This window comes from Bubalus bubalis, chromosome 1 (assembly GCF_019923935.1).
Source record: "Bubalus bubalis isolate 160015118507 breed Murrah chromosome 1, NDDB_SH_1, whole genome shotgun sequence".
Classification (NCBI taxonomy): Eukaryota; Metazoa; Chordata; class Mammalia; order Artiodactyla; family Bovidae; genus Bubalus; species Bubalus bubalis.
This window is the reverse complement of record NC_059157.1, coordinates 12,525,081-12,543,571: the sequence shown is the minus strand read 5'-3', so window position 1 is coordinate 12,543,571 and position 18,491 is coordinate 12,525,081. Positions and strand designations below refer to the sequence as shown.

At 48.8% G+C, this 18,491-nt stretch overlaps 1 long non-coding RNA gene and 1 pseudogene across 1 annotated transcript; one reads left to right on the top strand and one right to left on the bottom strand.

Annotated features, from left to right (window-relative positions):
- Nucleotides 1-425: 425 nt before the first annotated feature.
- Nucleotides 426-7,337, bottom strand: LOC123330810. Its single transcript, XR_006546993.2, has 3 exons — nucleotides 6,552-7,337; nucleotides 2,845-3,055; nucleotides 426-756 (listed from the first exon to the last, which is right to left on the bottom strand). It is a non-coding gene; the product is annotated as an uncharacterized LOC123330810 (long non-coding RNA).
- A 694-nt stretch (nucleotides 7,338-8,031) lies between these two features.
- On the top strand, nucleotides 8,032-9,576 carry LOC102411909 (annotated as a pseudogene).
- Nucleotides 9,577-18,491: the final 8,915 nt, after the last annotated feature.

The following is an 18,491-nucleotide window of genomic DNA, read 5'->3' as shown; positions in this document are numbered from 1 at the left end:
TTCAGTTCGGTTCAGTTGCTCAGTCGTGTCCGACTCTTTGCAACCCCATGGACTGCAGCACACCAGGCCTCCCTGTCCATCACAGCTCCTGGAGTTTACCCAGACTCATGTCCATTGAGACGGTGATGCCATCCAACCATCTCATCCTCTGTCGTCCCCTTCTGCTCCTGCCTCCAATCTTTCCCAGTTCCAGGGTCTTTCCCACTGAGTCAGTTCTTCACATCAGGTGGCCAAAGTACTGGAGTTTCAGCTTCAGCATCAGTCCTTCCAAGATACTAAATATAGTTCCCCGTGCTATACAGTAGGACCTCGTTGTTTAGCTATTTTATATCTGCTGCTGCTAAGTCGCTTCAGTCGTGTCCGACTCTGTGTGACCCCATAGATAGCAGCCCACCAGGCTCCCCCATCCCTGGGATTCTCCAGGCAAGAATACTGGAGTGGGGTGCCATCGCCTTCTCCGATTTTATAGTGGTGTGTATATGTTAATCCCAAATTTCTAACTTATCCTTCCTCCACTTCCCCTTAGTAACCATAAGTTTGTTTTCTATGTCTGCGAGTCCATTTCTATTTTGTAAATAAGTTGACTTATATGTTGTTTTTTAGATTCCACATACATGATGTCATGTGATATCTGTCTTCTTCTGACTTACTTCACTTAGTATGATCATCTCCAGGTCCACCCATGTTGCTGCAAATGGTGCTATTTCATTCATTTTCATGGCTGCTCACTTCCCATTTTCTGCTCTCTCTTTCCTTCTGAAAAAGACAGAGAAATCCCACAGTTTCCCTACCCCTAGGCCACTGTGTGGAGAAGTGGCAACCCACTCCAGTATTCTTGCCTGGAGAATCCCATGGACAGAGGAGCCTGGTGGGCTACAGTCCATGGGGTCAAAAAGAGTTGGACACAACTGAAGTGACTTAACAGCAGCAGCAGCAGGCCACTGGGTAAATGCGCAACCAGCTCTGAGATCATCCAGCCACCAGACGGACCCAAGGCATCCATTCCACATCACCTCCTGAGCACCCAAGACACACCTGGCACAGGGCTGTACCATTGTGAGCAAAACGACACTCAGCGCCTGCCTTCATGGCGCTTACAGACTAATGCAGGGGAAAAACTAAACAGATCAATATATAATTATAAACTGAGGGGCTTCCTTCGTGGTCCAGTGGTTAAGAATCCACCTTGCAATGCAAGGGATACCGGTTCGATCCCTGGTCTGGGAAGATCCTACATGCCAGCGGCTCTAGGGCCCAGGCACCATGACTCCCGAAGCCTGCACACTCTAGAGTCTACAACAAGAGAAGCCCCCGCAGGCAGAAGCCTGAGCACCACACCTAGAGAGTAGCCCCCCGCTCTCCACAACTAAAGAAAGCTGGAGTGCAGCGACAAAGACCCACTACAGCCAAACAAACCAACCTCTGAAAAAACAATTGTAAACTGTGGTGGCAGCAATGGCAAACTGTTTCCTGGTGTGTACAAAGGGCAGGTAACAAGGAGTCCTCGTTTAGAACAAGGTGGCCAGGGAGAGTCTCTGGGAACGTGACCTTGCGGCTGAGCCGTGAAGGCTGAGTGCAGTCAGGCAGGTGAGGCGGGGAGAGTGTCTCGGGCTCAGAAGTCCACACCCGATCAGCAGCCGGGTTTTCCCCTGCCGTGCAGACACTATCCCCTATAGCTATGCCCCCATGGAAGGACAAAAATGCAGCCCTGGGCCCTGGAAGAACCAGGAAGGGATGAATTGGGAGAAGGGATGCTGGGACTAAGAGACCAGACACCACTCGGTCACCCTGCGCCCAGGCCCACCAGCCACAGGAGCGAGGCAGGGCTGCGAACCCACGCAAGCCAGAGGGAGATGGAAGTAGAGCTGGCACTGCCAGGACCTCTCAGAGTCACGGGGACACCCCAGGACAGAGCTTCGAGGATTTTCCAGCTCCCAGAGCTGTGGCATGGACGGCTGCTGATAGAGACCAAAGTTCAACTGATGATCACTCAAATCAACCTATAATTACATGGTTCTGGCCTGGAATGTAAAGCTTGAGGGGGAACTCAGCCTTCCCTCTTTCTGAAAGATATATTTTTGATGAAATAGGCAAGGATGTGTTTCTTACTCCTGGAAACCCATGGGTCTTATCTACCTAAGGCCAAACCTTTAATCCGGCTTTCAAGTCCGCCACAAACTGACCTGTACAGACCAGTCCATCCAGATGTTCCTTCTTCCCTTCCCCATGAGTTCGATGGTCCTTTGACCCCAGCCACTTGTCGGTTTCCCTCACTCTGAACCCCTTGAGCCTCTTATTTTATCCTCTTTCTAGTTCTTCTCTATAAGAGGACCCCTCATCACCCTCCATACATGCTAAGTCGTGCTAAGTTGCTTCAGTCATGTCCAACTCTTTGCAACTCCCACCAGGCTCCTCTGTCCATGGGATTCTCCAGGCAAGAATACCATAGTGGGTTGCCATGCCCTCCTCCAGGGGATCTTCCTGACCCAGAGATCCAACCTGCGTCTCTTAGGTCTTCTGAATTGGCAGGTGGTTCTTTACCACTAGCACCACCTGGGAAGCCCTCTGCCAGCCCATAAATTCCTTAAAGGCAAGAAGGATCTTTTATTCATCTTATGTTCCCTGAGTGCTTGGGACAGCTCCAGGTATGCAGTTGACAGTCAGTGAAAGTTTGCTGAATTCTATTTAATTGGAAAACAGCGAAAGGGTGTAGGTATTGGTCAGCATCTATGAACTGAAGTCCTTAGTTGGCTGAGAGAGGAGACCCAGGGGTGAAACTCAGAGGAGGGACCACAGACAGAGCCACCAGGGAAGAGAACAAGAAGGCACACCCTGCACTGATACCTGAAGTCTTTCCTTCTCGTCAGCACAGAGGTGGTCCTGGGGACAAGGCGGTCACCCTGGGGAATCCTGGTTGGAGTGGAGAACCCTCAAGGCAGGCAGAGGAGACCCACATGGGGACAAGGCCATCATTGACCTGCTTCTTCTACCAACTCGCCACGGTGGCTGAAATTGCCCCCACTCAACTCATTCCTTGGAGTTAAGGAACAAAATCCTGAAAAGACATCATTAGATGTGTTTGCAAAAGGGGTCCAGGGAGAAGGCGACATGTCTGAAGACATCAGTGCTCACCTGTTGGGGAGCAGCCCCACCTGGGTAGGCAGAGAGCGGGAGGCTGCTGGGAACGAGACGTCAGTTGGGAAAGTTCTGGAACCTGACCATTTTCCCAGATGCTCGTGTCCCAGGAGGAGCCAGCAGCCTCACAGCACACGCACCAAGAATGCAGAGGAAGAGACTCCCCGACAGAGAGCAAGCCTGGGGCCACACAGACTCTGTCTCTGAGCCCCATCTCACCCACTCACAGCCGCCACCCCGAGGGAGGGACCCGGGTCCGTATTCAGCGCTGCTACCCCAGGGTCCAGCCCATGCCTGGCTCATCCCAGGCACTCAGTGGATATTTCTGGAACAAACGAATGAGTAAGGCTGTAGAGAGGTGTTGAGATTAGACCCCAAGGAGAAACAGTCCTCGGTCTCAATTCTGCAAAGGGACCCAGAAGACCCGTGGAAATTCAGACCCATGTGGCTGGAAGTGATCCCCCAAATTCGTCAGGTTCCCCCCTCCCATCTACCAGACACGGGTCCACACCTGAGGACGCGCTTGACGAACTGACCCCACCAGCTTTTGGAACAGAACCGAGCTCCCTGCTGTCTTTCAGAATTTCTTCAGGGAGAAAAAGAATTTTCCTGGCTGTGGGGCTAAAATAGAAAAACAAGGCTACATAAAACAGGCCTAAAGAGGGAAAGGGTAGGCCAAAAACAATATGCTCCTCTCTCCCCTGTTTTTTTAGGACCTGGGCTCCTTTCCGCAGCTGGAGGAGGACAAGGAGGGGAAGGGGAGGGGGAAAAATGGGAGGAGAGGGGCTCAGCCTAAGGACCCCCGCCCCCTCACCAGGACAGGGGCCCTCACAGGCAGAGAGTCAAAGAAAAGTTTTCCGAGACTGATTACTGAGAGGGTAACTGGGTCCACGGAGCACATGCGAACAGACTCCTCGTTTCCAATTCAGGACTGTCAGATGGTGATTAATGACTAACAGCCACAGAGCAGCCTTGATTGCCAAGTGCCGTATTGTTAATGCTGACATTTAATGATGCCGGACACGACTCCGGCACAATTCCACACCATCATCCGCAAATAGCGCCCGACGGACTTAATTGGTTAAGTGCTTGTGAGTGAGTGTGTGTGTGTGTGCGTGTGTGTGAAAATGAGAGGGAGGTATAAAAGGCAGAAGAAAGAGGTGAGACGTCTATTGTGAATTCGCCCTACACTCACGTCTGTTTTCCTAGGCGTCACCAAGTTGTCGCAGGAGTCAGAGTCCAAACGACTGTATCTGCAGACCCACAATACCACCTCAGCCCTGACCACGGAAAGGTCTCGAATACAGCAAGACGCCCCCAGCCCGCCCTCCCCACCGGCCCCTGCTTCTGACCCCTGCTGTGGTCACCGCTACCACCATCACCGTCTCTCAGGGACAGCTGGGAACGGGCGTGTTTGTGCAGTTAAAACACAGGAAAACGCGTTGAAAGAAGAAGCTGTCTGGAAGCAGGCCTGGATCCAGGGCTCCCGAGAAGCCACTTTTTCACTGGACTCAGATCAATGGTCCCTTGGCCGCCTGGCTGGGCCGGCCCAGCTCTGCCAAGAGGGAGCTCTTACCCCCATTCCGGAACTCAGCCCTCTCTTAGGAGAGGAACACACTCCATCCAATTGTTCTAGAAACAGAGTCCTGGGCAACAGGGACAGAGAGATGGCGCCCACCAAGGATTCTTGGGGCCAACTGAGCAAGATAACAAAGGGCATGGAGAGAAGTTCCAGGCTCCAAGAGGGCAGATCAAGTCAGGGCTTCTGTATTCATGGAATACTGGCTCCACCGAGACAGAGGAAGGGAGGGGGAAACCCAGGTAGCTGCAATCGAGTTGGGGAAATAACAAGTATAGGAGAACTGTGGACCACGGATGCTGAAGCCAAAGGAGCAGCACAGATGCTCAGGGCCACCAGCCTTCAGAGGAGAGGTCGGTTCAGAGGAAGGGCTGGAAATGTCTAGAAAAGGCGGAGAATATGCAAAGTACTCTGAAAGATGGCAGCCCTCAGGTAGAAAGAGCTGGGAAGGCCGTTCTCCCAGGCGAGGGTTTTAGAAAGTTGGACTCACATGAATTCCCTTTGAAAGGCTTGCTCCTCAGAATGTGGGCCCTGGGACTGCCCTAGTGGTCCAGTGGTTAAGATTTCACCTTCCACTCAGGGACTGCAGGTTCGATTCCTGGTTGGGGAGCTAAGATGCCATGTGCCTTGGGGCCAGAAAACCCAAACACAGAGTATGTGCCTGGTAGTGGGATTGCAGAAAACACATGTATCCCAGTGTTCCTTGCAGCACTATTTACAATAACAAGGACACAGAAGCAGCCTAGATGTCCATCATGACCGATGAATGGATAAAGAAGCTGTGGTACATGTATGCAATGGAATATTACTCAGCCATAAATAATGCATTTGGGTCAGTTCTAATGAGGTGAATGAACCTAGAGCCTATTAGAGTGAAGTAAGTTGGAAAGAGGATAATAAAGATTTTTTGTATATTAATTAAACATTATTTATTAACTAATAAGTATTAATTAATGCATTAATTGTATATTAATGTATACATATGAAATCTAGAAAGACAGTATCAATTAAACTATTTTCAGGGCAGCAACAACTCCCCTGGCAGGGCTGTTCACAGGGCTACTCATCATAAAAAAACCCGGATTCCCACCTCACCCTCGTCTCACTCCCCACGGCCCAGTGAACCACGGCCAGAACACTGCAGAGAATCACCAGCATAGGTCCTGCTGCTTTTTTTCCATTTGGAGCAGGGACCTGAAATGGACAGCCAGACAGACTCGGTTTTCAGGCTATGCTACAATCGGAAGGTCCCAGCTGGATGGCTTTGCAAGGCTCACCCCCATCTGATCCCCGCTGTGAGCTGGTGTGTGTGGGTCACGGGAGTAGGTGAATCTCTCCCTTGGGTGTCCCTGGTCTGGGGTCTTTGTTCCAGCTCAGTGGTTGGGACCGAAACACCCCAGCTGCAAAATCCCATTTATCGCTGAGGCCTGCGCCGTGTCATTACCGCCTGGCTGGCCTTCATTCGGTCTGGCACTCCTGACCTCTCCAACCACCTCCTCAGCTGTGGAAGGGTCAGCCTCAGCAAATAATAATCAAAAGCTAATGTTCTTGTGACTCTGGACCAAGGGATCCCCCTGCTGTGAACCCCTTCCCCTTCCACATCCCTCAGATGAACCAGTACATCTTCCCCGCCTGGACCCCTCCTCTGTGAAATGACAAATGGTTATGCACTTTTCCCCCTAGCTGCCTATTCTTTCTCCTCCTGCCAAATCAAGCTTTTCTCCCAGCTTCATCAAGCTTCCTCTCACTCTGAACTTTAGGAAAGACTGAGAGTCCAGAGACCTGGTTCCAGCCCCTCCTGCTCCCTGGGTGACCCAGGGTGACGCACTCCACATACCTGGGCCTCGGGTTTCCCGCTCCCAGAGGGAGAGGTCTGGATAAGATGGGTTCTTAGCAGGGCTCTTTCCAGCTGGGACACCGTGATCTTGTTTCAGAGGATCGTTACGGGGATAACGAACACCGTGTTACTGAGGGATTTACAATGATACACGCACATTTGGCAATAAGGAGTCTCCTTCCTGGAATCGCCCACCAGCGTGTCTTTGTAAATGTCCTTATTGCATGCATGGTTCCTGGTTTCCTTGGCAGATTGGAAGCAACACAAGGACAAAGTTGACGGTTTCTATTTCTTTGGTATCCTCTTTTGGTGACTAATACTCAGAGAAACCACTCAACAATGTTGCTGACCGGGTGACAGACTGATTACCCCCCTGGCTGCATGTTCATTTAAATAGACTTGTAAGAAACTGAACAGAAAGTGGTCACCTTGGCTTCTCATTGGTGGGTGGGAGGGGAGGGCAGGGAAGGCGGGGTGGAGGTAAAGAACTTCTTTTAAATATGCAGGTCTCACTTCTCTTTAAGGGGGGAGAAAAAAAGACGTTGCCCCGTTGAAACTAGCTGGATTTGGAAATTCAAATGGAATTTTTAATACTGCCTTGCAAATGAGCACATACCAGCATGCCCAAGGCTTAATTCCATTCCCCAAGTGCTTACTGAGTGTACTGCGCGCTGAGTGCCAAGCCCCTGCTCTGTAAAAGGGGGGAGTACAGAGGAAGAAATACTATAACAGAATTTTTTTAAAACAGTTTTAACAGGGCTTAGACATCAAAATACTGTCCCACTCAAAATGAATACTTTGGAATGACATACATTTTATTCTATTCTCTTACCTTGCTTGAAATGCCATGAACCTCTTTTAAAATCATCTTTAAATCCCATCACATACCTTACGGGCAATAACAAACTTGTGTGTGTTGATTAGGGGAGACAAATGTCTGTTTTGTGGATAGACACGCGGCGCTGTGCAGCATGTGGGATCTTAGTTCCCCAACCAGGAATTGAACCTGTGCCCCCTGCAGGGGAAGCTCAGTCTTAACACTGGACTGCCAGGCAATTCCAAGGGAGAGAACTGTCTCTTGAAGTCAAGCTGGATGGTCAGGCTTATTCAGTTTGGTCAAGAATATAAATAATGTTGTGATAGTCGCTCAGTTGTGTCCAACTCTTTATGACCCCGTGGACTGGAGCCCACCAGGCTCTTCTGTCCACAGGATTCTCCAGGCAAGAATACTGGAGTGGGTTGCCATGCCCTTCTCCAGGGGATTTTCCCAACCCAGGGATCGAACCCAGGTCTCCTGCACTACAGGCGGATTCGTTACCGTTTGAGCTACCCTAGAAGCCCAGTCGAAATAGTGAGCATCTTCTAATGATGCTCTTCTTCACACAGACGATAATGCACGGCCTTCCAATGTGAATGCTTTGAAGGTCCTCTTTCACTCACTTGCGTGGGCTCAGCCGTGCCTGGAAACACTGATCTCATGATGGACTTCCTGGCTTATACCTTTGCCGACGCTCTATCCCCAACCCCCATTGTCTATTTCAATCCAGCAGCCCAAGACGGCTTTTAAAAACACCACTCAGATCATGTCAGTCATCTGCCCGAAACCCACAAGGGCCAAAGCCCACAGGGTGGCTTCTGAGATCCAACATGGTCCAGATCTCTATTGTCTCTCTGGCCTCCTCTCCCATCACTGCCTCCTCCAACACCTCATCCATATGGCCTCTGTGCTTCTCCTCAAGAGGCCAGGCCTGCTGAAACACAGAAATCTTTTTGCTGCCTAGGGCTCTTTTTCTCCCTGAGATCCACTTGGACACACCCCTCATTTCCTTCAAGTCTTTGGTTGGTAGTCACCTTCTCAATGAGGCTTTGTCAGACGTTGCACTTAACACCTTCCATTTAATAACTTGACACACAAACACACACATGCACACACTCACCTGCTCGCTCCTGATTCCTCTTACCCTGTTCTTTTCCTTTTTTCCCTGGTACTTATATTTTCACAAGACTATGTAATTTACCTATATATATTATTTATAGTGTTTATTGTTATCTGTATCACCCCTGCCTAGAATCTCAGCTCAAAAGAGGTAGATCTTCTGTTTGGGATTAGTTGAATCCCAAAAGCCTAGAACTGGCACAGAACTGGCACTTAATATGTAATATGTTGAACTGAATTGAAGTCCCAACTTAAATACGGTCCAGTTTCCTGTTGCTTACAGATCTGTTGGCGGGGGCTAGAGACACACACATGAAACTGACAAAACGTCCTTTTTCTTCTTAGCACTTGGCACTGAGCTCCTCTCTTCCTCTGCTGCTGCCCAGGCCCCCGTCAGCCCACGCCTTGGGTTTTGGAAACCTGAGACCCCCATCGGCCTCCAGGTGCTCAATGACTTACACGGCAGACAAAATCTACATTAAGAGACATATACTATCACAAGCCAATGCGGGGGTATCTGAAGCCGTCTTGGGCCCATCACCTGTCACCTTGTGCCATGACCTATGGTGGTAGGTCACAATCACATCAAATCTTATGAAAAGGAAAAGGTCAGCCTGCCAGGGGTGAAGAAAGCTTTGGGCAAGTATGGCCCTACTAGTGCGGAAGACACCACAGAAGGCGGAGCTACAGATAGTAAAGATGGCAGTGACTGTGATCTCTTTGGGTCTGATGAGGAAGGGGAAAGCAAAGAAGCCAGGAGGCTAAGAGAAGAGTGCCTTGCACAGCACGAGTCAATGAAAGCCAGGATCCCAGCCCTTGTTGCCAAGTCTTCCCTCTTACTAGATGTGAGACCTTGGAGTGATGACACGGATATGGCAAAACTAGAAGAGTGCATCAGAAGCATGCATGCAGATGACCTGGTCTGAGGCTCTTCTAAACTAGTTCTGGTGGGGTATGGAATTTAAAAAACTTCAAATACAGTGTGCAGTTGAAGACGACAAAGTTGGAAGAGATATACTGGGGGAGTAGATCACTGCTTTTGACAAGTATGGGCCGTCTATGGACGTGGCTGCATCCAACATGATCTAAAATCCATCGTGGATCAGTGCCCTTAAATAAAAGCCTGAAAGACAGTAAAGGAAGAAAGAGAAAATGACCAAACAGTACAAAACAACTCTCGATGAAGTGGAATCCACTGTGACGCTCCAGGAAGCCTGGTGGGGATGATTGCAAGGCTGAAGGAGGCGGAAGGGCTGAACTTTCTGTCTAGTCAAGCAAATCTTCTCCTTGTCCCCAGCACGTGCCCAGATCATTTCAGCCTCTACTCATTCGCTCATGTCATCCCTCTGCCTGAAGTCCTCTATCCTGCTTGCCTCCTTCCCCAAACCCCAACATCCACGGGCGCTCAGTCCAGCCCTTTTCTCTACAGAAATTTCCGTGGCTGCTCCAGCCCTCCTTGACTTCTCCCTCCTCTGAGCTCTGACTGCATCTACTTCTGGTATTAGACCATTTATCTTCACATAGAAACATTATGTGTGACTGACGTGTATTATTTCCCCAGCTCAGGACCACATCTTTTGCTGCTTTCCTCTCTCGAATAAGACTGTGCTTCACAGTAGAAGCAGCCGACTTGAGTGGCACAGCTGGCTGGTCAAAAGGCAGACAGAAAAGAGGAGGGTGTTCCAGGCAGAGGAAACTCAAAAGCAAAGACCTCACGGTGGGAATTGACGTGATGAGTGTAAAGCTGTTACACCCATAGTTTTCAGCCCAACCGGAGACCTTAATCACCTGAAGGTATTTCCATGGGGGGACCCCATCCCAGACCAATGTTATCAATAAGAATATCAGAGAGGACTTCCCTGGTGGTCCAGTGGTTAAGAATCCACCTGCCAATGCAGGGGACACGGGTTTGATCCCTGGTCTGGGAAGATCCCACATGCCGCGGGGCAACTAAGCCCGTGTGCACAGCAATGACTGAGCCCACATGCCACAGCTACTGAAGTCTCAGCACTGAGAGCCTCTGCTCTACAGCAAGAGAAGCCACCGCAATGAGAAGCCCTCACACCACGGCGAACAGCAGCCCCACTCGTCACAACCAGAGAAAGCCTGCAAGCGGCAACAAAGAGGACGCAGTGCAGCCAAAAATAAACAGGCAAAAAAAAGTTTAATGTCACTTGTTTAGGGGGAAAAAAGTATCAGGGAATGTGGCTTAGGCATCACTACTTTTTAAAGGCTCCCCAGTGATTCTAATATGTTCAGTTCAGTTTAGTCGCTCAGTCATGTCCAACTCTTTGCGACCCCATGAATTGCAGCACACCAGGCTTCCCTGTCCATCACCATCTCCCGGAGTTCACTCAAACCCACATCCATCGAATCAGTGATGCCATCCAGCCATCTCATCTTCTATTGTCCCCTTCTCCTCCTGCCCCCAATCCCTCCCAGCATCAGGGTCTCTTCCAATGAGTCAGCTCTTCGCATGAGGTGGCCAAAGTACTGGAGTTTAGGTAGAATTAAAAACAACCATATTATTAGGGGAAAAAAAAGAAGGAAATAAAAGAAAGAGGAATGTAAAGAAAATTATGAAACAGACCTTAAAAACCGATCTTTTCCACTTTGTTCCATTTGGTAGTAGGCCATGGGAATTCATCTCTGTTACAGTAGTCTGGATGGATCAGCTGGGGACAGACGCTGCTATTCTCTGCTGTGGGCAGAACAGACGGTACCAGCTAACTGTGGGCCAGGCCCAGGTCAATCTTTGCCCATGGGAGTCTGAAAAGTATGAGGAAACTAGAGGATCAATTCAGATCACTTGCAATTTTATGTTATAATTTCTCCCCATCCTGGGTTTTAGCATTCAGTTTCCTCTCTCTCGTGCCTGCCCATCCTAACAGCCAAAAGAAGTATTCAAAAAGTCAAGCTATCATTTCAGAAAGTCCTAGCTAATTCTTCACACCCTTCTCCTTCTGTTGTTCCATTGCTAAGTCACTGGGGGGCGGGGGCGGTGGCGGGGCAGGGGCGGGGCGGGGACTCTTTGCCACCCCCTGGACTACAGCCCACCAGGCTCCTCTGCCTATGGGACTTCCCAAGCAAGAATATCAGCGTGGGTGGCCATTTCCTGCTCCAGAGGATCTTCCCCACCAAGGGATCGAACCTGCGTCTCCTGCTTAGCAGGGGGAATTCATTACCACTGAGCTACCAGGGAAGCCCTCCTCTTCCTCTAGGTCCTTTGAAATGGAGTCAAAGTTGCACCGCCTGGCTCTAAAATGTCACGTGGCTCAAGCGTATTGAGGAGCAGGCCAGGAACTTTGCAGAGCTGGCGAGTCCTCACCTGGCCTGGCCCGTCACCTATCCCAACTGGTCACTCCCGGTCCACTCCGCCGACCAGGCGACTCAGCTGCAATTCCCGCAAGCTGCCTTCAGGGGGCGCGGGGACAGACCCGCCCGGTCCTCCCACGCACAAACCATCACTGTCAACCAAGTCGCCTGTCGCCAAATGCCACGGTTCAGGACGAGGCTTGACCATACAAGTGACTCTGGGAAAGGACACGGGGCTAACATTTAGAGCAGGGCGTAAAGGATTGAGATGAAAGCTTTTCCCGAGCGAAGATCTGCCTGGGGCGGGGGGAGGGGTGGATCGGAGGGTAAGGGGTGGGAAGACTAGAAAAGGAAGAGAAGGGGAAATAATGTTGGCACCTGGTGGCTGCAGGAGGGAGAGAAGGGGGCGGGGTGCCAGGGAGAGCGAGGGGGTGTGGAAAGACGAGGCTGGAGCGCTGATGACAAGCTTTCCCCAACCCCACGCTCCTGCTGGCCAAGTTCCAGCCTGGATCCCAGGGGGCCGACCTGGGAGGGGTGGGGGGCTCCTCCCTACACCTCCTCGCTTCCTGGTCCCCGGGCAGGAATCTGCTCTGGCCGACCTGTGCTTGTCCACGCGGAACCCGGCCCCTGGAAATGGGATGGACCAGCCCCCAGCAGCGAACCCCATATATACCGAGAGGTAACCTGAAACCCCAGAGCTGGGCCAGGGTGGGAGGAGGATGGAGGGGGGGCGGGATGAGGTTTTTCCACTTCCATTCGCAACTGTCAGGCGGGTGATTAATGACCAACAGGTTTGGAATCGCCTTTATTGCCAGATCAGTATTGTTGCCCGTGACAGCTAATGAGGTTGGACAGGCTTCTCCACACTGAGCTTTATGGGGCCCGGCTCCCTCCCCTGCAGAGCTCACAAGCCCTGCCAGCTTTTGTGCTCTGGAATGTTCCAGCCCCACCACCCCCACTTCATTCTTCCAACACCACCTCCCCCCCCACCCTCCGCAAGTGTCCTGAACCACCGTCTCACCCAGAATCTGCCCCAGCCACAATATGGGTACCAGGGGGTTCCCATCCCAGCCTGATCAGAGAGACCCAGCTGTTACACCCACCCCACCCCACCCCAGGAGCCCTCTCCCAACCCCTGCTGGAGCTGGAGCCCTGGGTGCTGGGGGAACTCAAGAAAGAAAGGAAGGGATAGGAACAAAAGCAAACCTTTACTGAGCTGGGGACATCCCCTGGAGGAGGGCATGGCAACCCACTCCAGTATTCTTGCCTGGAGAATCCCACAGACAGAGGAGCCTGGCAGGCTGCAGTCCACAGGGTCGCAAACAGTCGGACAGGACTGAGCGACTAAGTACAGCACCACAGGGCCCTTAGGTTGAAGACAAGAAGAGGCTTCTATACGCCTGCTATGTAGACAGTCTGACCAGCGACCTTCACAAGCCGTTCCCTGGACAGCTGTAAAACCCAAGAAGGGTGTTACATGCTTACCACTTGAGTCCAGCAAATGTGCTGGGTGAGTCCAGCAAATGTGTTGGGGTGAGGATGGAGGAGTTAGAGAACTTAGGAAGTTTAATAACAGTTACTAATGATTTTTAGCCAACCACCATAAGCCTAGATACACAAAGCCTGTTTCGGTGCAGAAAGCAGCTTGGTCTGAGGTCCCCAGATCAGGAAATACTGGCTTTGTTTTCTGCTCTCCTTCAAATAATCTTTACCTTTGTGCTGGTTCACATCTTGATACGGTTAAGCACGTGTTTGCCTGGGGTTTAATATTTGAAGGAGTTGGAGCAATGTAATAAGCAAACAGCTTAAAAGGCCCAGAAAGACCCCCTCAGCTTAAAAATCTATTACTTTTCAATGTGATATAAATGTATTTTGCTTCTGCTCAGAGCAATTTCCGAGTTTACTCTTATTAAACCAGGAGACGGCTTAGCAGAGTTCCTGATTTATGAAACACATACTAGATTCATTAAAACCTTAAAAGATTTAATACATTTTATCAGGACATTAAATCTGGGCAGGCTTTTTAAATCAAATACCTGCCATATTTCATCCCCCACACCCTGCGCACTTACTCAAGAACACTAAAATGTGAACTGACAAACATCATGGGTGTTTCAGGCCTGACTTCTAAGTGGCATTAAAGTCCTCCCCTCCAAGATTTACAGCCCGGCCTCTCCCCATGTCTCATCTTCTGAAGAACAAGTGATCTCCCTCTTTGGAATTCATTTCAGTAAGATGAGCTGAGATCTACATTCCAAGCATATACACCAGTAGTTCTGTGGGCTTCCCTGGTGGCTCAGTGGTAAAGAATCCACATGCCAATGCAAGAGACATGGGTTCGATTCCTGGGTGGGGAAGATCCCCTAGAGAAGGAAATGGCACCCCACTCCAGTATTCTTGCCTGGGAAATCCCATGGACAGATAAGCCTGGTGGGCTACAGTCCATGGGTCGCAAAAGAGTCAGACACAACTTAGTGACTGAACACATGGATAAATATATGCAGAACAAATGCTATACAGTCTTTTTAAAAATTCCTAATATTTTTATGGATTCAAAGATTCAAATGAAGGCGCACCCCAGGCAAACCAAGCCAAGCCACACTTCAGGCCATCAGGCCTCCAGCATAGTTTCCCAGGTGGCTGACTCCTTTCTCATCACTCCTTCACTCCCAAAGCACTGTGGACATTGATCAAGCCGCCTCTCTGAAGACATCCTCCCCTTTGCCCTTTGTTTTTCCAGGAGTGAAATTAAAAGGTTGGATTAAAATCACAGGCAACAGTGTATATGTCCATCAACAGCTGAGTGGCTAAAACAAACTGCTGTACAACTGTGCTGTGGAATATTACACAGCAATGAAAAGGGAATGACCTCTTGATCTAGTTAACAACCTAGATGACTCTCCAAGTAATTATTCTGGGTTTAAAAAAAAAAAAAGCTAGACATCCCCCTCCCTCCAAAAGGAGTACATACAGCACAATTCCATACATACATAATTCTACAAACTAAGCTAGAATAACAAGAAGATGAGTTGGCTTTGGAATCAGGGGTCATGGAGAGGGCTAGGAGAGAAAGATTGCACAGGGCATGAGGAAACTGAGGGTGTGATGCATGCGTTCATTATCTTAACTGTCGTCATGGTTTCGCAAGTATGTATGGATGTCAGAACATCAAACTATATGTTTTATGTGCATTTTATTGTATGTCAATTATACCTCAATAACGCTGTAAAAACATAGTCACAAAATGATCTCTAGGGGACTTCCAACTCAATTTTGTTTTCGTGATTTCTCTTTGATCCTTTTACAGAACTCCCTTGAAGAAATGTCATTAGCCCCAAGCAAATATCCTTTTGTTGTCCCAAGACACCAGCCCTAGGTTTGCCAGCTGGAAAAGTTCTGAGTAGCCCTCGTAAGAACTTAAGGTTGCAGTTCTTCACTCTTTTTCCCCAACCAAAATCTTACTGGGATCAAATGTCCTAAAAGATGACCTCTATTCTCTGTTTAGAGCATTAGCGAAAGAAGAAAAATCAAAATTAAAAAAAAAAAAACTTTTTCCAGCAACTTCCACCCTTGTGATATAGATGAACTGAAGCCAAAGATTTTAAGAGCTGCCTGGTTGCTCCAGGGCTAACCCAGTTATTGATGAAAAGGATTCTAATATGGAAAGAAGGTGTCTCTTCCATTGTTGGAGTAGCACCTTCATCAACAATTAACTTGTTGGAGGACTAAACAGCTATCCAGAGATTGGGGGACGTGGATGGTTGAGATGAGCATGTTTTTTCAAAATCCTGCTTCAACTTCCAAAATGAACCAGCCCAACTTAAAGTTCCACAATATCTGACCACTGATCTACATTGCTGCAAAGTTACATCTGAAATAAACGTGGTAAGTGTGTGTGTATGTGTTTTAAGTTACATCATTATTTTCTAATTCATCTGCTATAATGAAGAAATGGACTTGGGGTCGTTTGAATTTATGGGCTTCACTGGTGGCTCTGAAGGTAAAGAATCCACCTGCAATGAAGTACACCCAGGTTGGATCCCTGGATCAGGAAAATCTCCTGGAGAAGGGAATGGCAACCGACTCCAGTATTCTTGCCAAGAGAATTCCATGGACAGAGGAGCCTGGAGGGCTACAGTCCATGGGGTCGCCAAGAGTCAGACACGACTGAGTGACTAACACTTTCACTTCATTTGAATCTGGCCTTGGCAACTTAAAAGCTTTGTGATTTGGACACTCCTTTAACTTCTCCAAGCTTCAACGTCCTTCTCTAAAATAGAGTTGAACTCAAAGGATTAAGCTGAAGACTATAAAATGGGAAAGGCACAGGGCCTGGTATGTGGAAAACATTCAGTCATGCTTTATGAAAACTGTATTGTAAACATTTATGGAGGTATCATTTTGGAATCCCTTATCACTTTCTCTGATAAGCCTTCATCTAGTTACAATTCAAAACCATAGACCTTAGAGCTCATCCTTCTCTCACTTTCTGTCATATTAATAACCTGAATCCAGGACTTCTCTGGTGGTCCAGTGGTTAACAATCCACACTTCCAGTGCAGGGGATGCTAGTTCAATCCCTGGTGAGGGAAGTAAGATCCCATGTGCCTCGGGACAACTGAGCCCTCACTCTGAAACTACTGAGCTGCCAGCTGAAATGAAGATCCCACATGCGGCCACAACTAAGACCCAATGCAGGCAAATTAAAAATTTTTTAATTACAATAATAATCTGAATTCACATATAAGAATGCATTAAGGAAAGTTCCTATTTAAACCAGCAAGAGCTAATGCTTATTGGACACTTAAAATGGGGCAAGGGTTGTTGTACATGCTTTTCTCGGTTTGTCATTTAATCCTCACAATAGTCCTGTAAAGCTGACCCCCATTTTACAGATGAAGAAACTGAGGCACAGAGAGTCATTTTCCCAAGGTCCCACAGCTAATAGGAGGCTGAGGAGAGGAGGGGGCGCAGGATTTAAATACAATTTCACCGTGGAGTATCTGCACTTTGCCACTCCTCTCTACTGCAAGTTTTTTTTTTTTTTAATGGATTTTTAAACATAGACCTACCTCTGGTTATGTTGGGTATAGAGTCATAAAAATCACGGGCCTCTTAAGGAGTTTTCAGAAATATTGTGTCCCTCTCACTCGTGACTGACTCTTTGCAACCCCATGGACTGTAGCCCACCAGGCTCCTTTGTCCATGGAATTCTCCAGACAAGAATACCGGAGTGAGTTGCCATGCCCTTCTCAGAAATATTAGGTCATCATTTAGTTACAGTTGTAGGCAGGGCCATAAGTAAATAACCCAGACCTGGTAAAAGTCTCCTGAGAAAGAAACCCCACCACTTCCGTTCATAGATCATTCCAAAGTTTAGTCAGGAAATTCTTAAATGATAACTAATTTAACTCTCTTATCTGCAAGCTAAGTCCCATTCCTCCAGCTGATAAACCCCAACATTTCCACTTCTCTTATTCATTCACTTAACTGTTAAGGAAACATTTGTTACATGTGAACTATTAACAAAACTTTTATTAAGTGTGTGGGGCCCAGTTCTGTCACTGAACTTGGAGAGGAAACACTCTTCAGTTCTGATAGGATCAATCAGGAAACTGGCCGAGCCTGTGTGCACCTGTGTGTGTTGGAGGTGTGGTTGCAGTGACAGGAGACCCTCACTTACGAGGTGGGCACGCGGACCCAGGCAGCGCCGCGCAGCCCACTTGTGGACTTAACAGACAATGAAACCTGTCAACGCAAACTCACCCAGCGCAATCCCCCAGGAGATGGTGAGAGAGGAGGTTGGAAATGGGCCAGTCCCCAGCAACCATGTCTGGAAAACCTACACTTTCCTTTTCCTGCGTCCTAAATCTGTCCAACACCCCCAGCTTGCCATCTTCCCTGTGTAAAATGCTTTCCAAGTACAGAAGACTGTAATTACATGGACTCTCTCTTCCACGAACACAATAACTTCAGTGGCTAAATTAGAAAGGTCCCGGGGTGATGCTGTCGACCAGTGAAGGCTGCAGACTGGGCGACACGAGGTCTGGATGTTGGCTCTGGATCCACTGTGCTGCTGTTTTTACTCAGCACCAAAGTGCCTGGGATGCTGAAGGAAGACCCTGTCTCCACCCTCAGGGAACTTACAATCTAGCTGGAAGATACAAGTGCAAGACCCTGTGAGGAGCCAAGATCCCCTGGAGAAGGAAATGGCAACCCACTCCAGTATTCTTGCCTGGAGAATCCCATGGACGAAGGAGCCTGGTGGGCTACAGTCCACGGGGTCGCAAAGAGTCGGACATGACTGAGAGACTTCACTTTCACTTGCTTTCACTTTCAAAGAAGAGTTAGCAGATGACACCACCCTTATGGCAGAAAGTGAAGAGGAACTAAAAAGCCTCTTGATGAAAGTGAAAGAGGAGAGTGAAAAGTTGGCTTAGAGCCCAACATTCATAAAACTAAGATCATGGCATCTGGTCCCATCACTTCATGGCAAATAGTTGGGGAAACAGTGTCAGACTTTATTTTGGGGGGCTCCAAAATCACTGCAGATGGTGTTTGCAGCCATGAAATTAAAAAACGCTTACTCCTTGGAAGGAAAGTTATGATCAACCTGGACAGCATATTAAAAAGCAGAGATATTACTTTGCCAACAAAGGTCCGTCTAGTCAAGGCTATGGTTTTTCTAG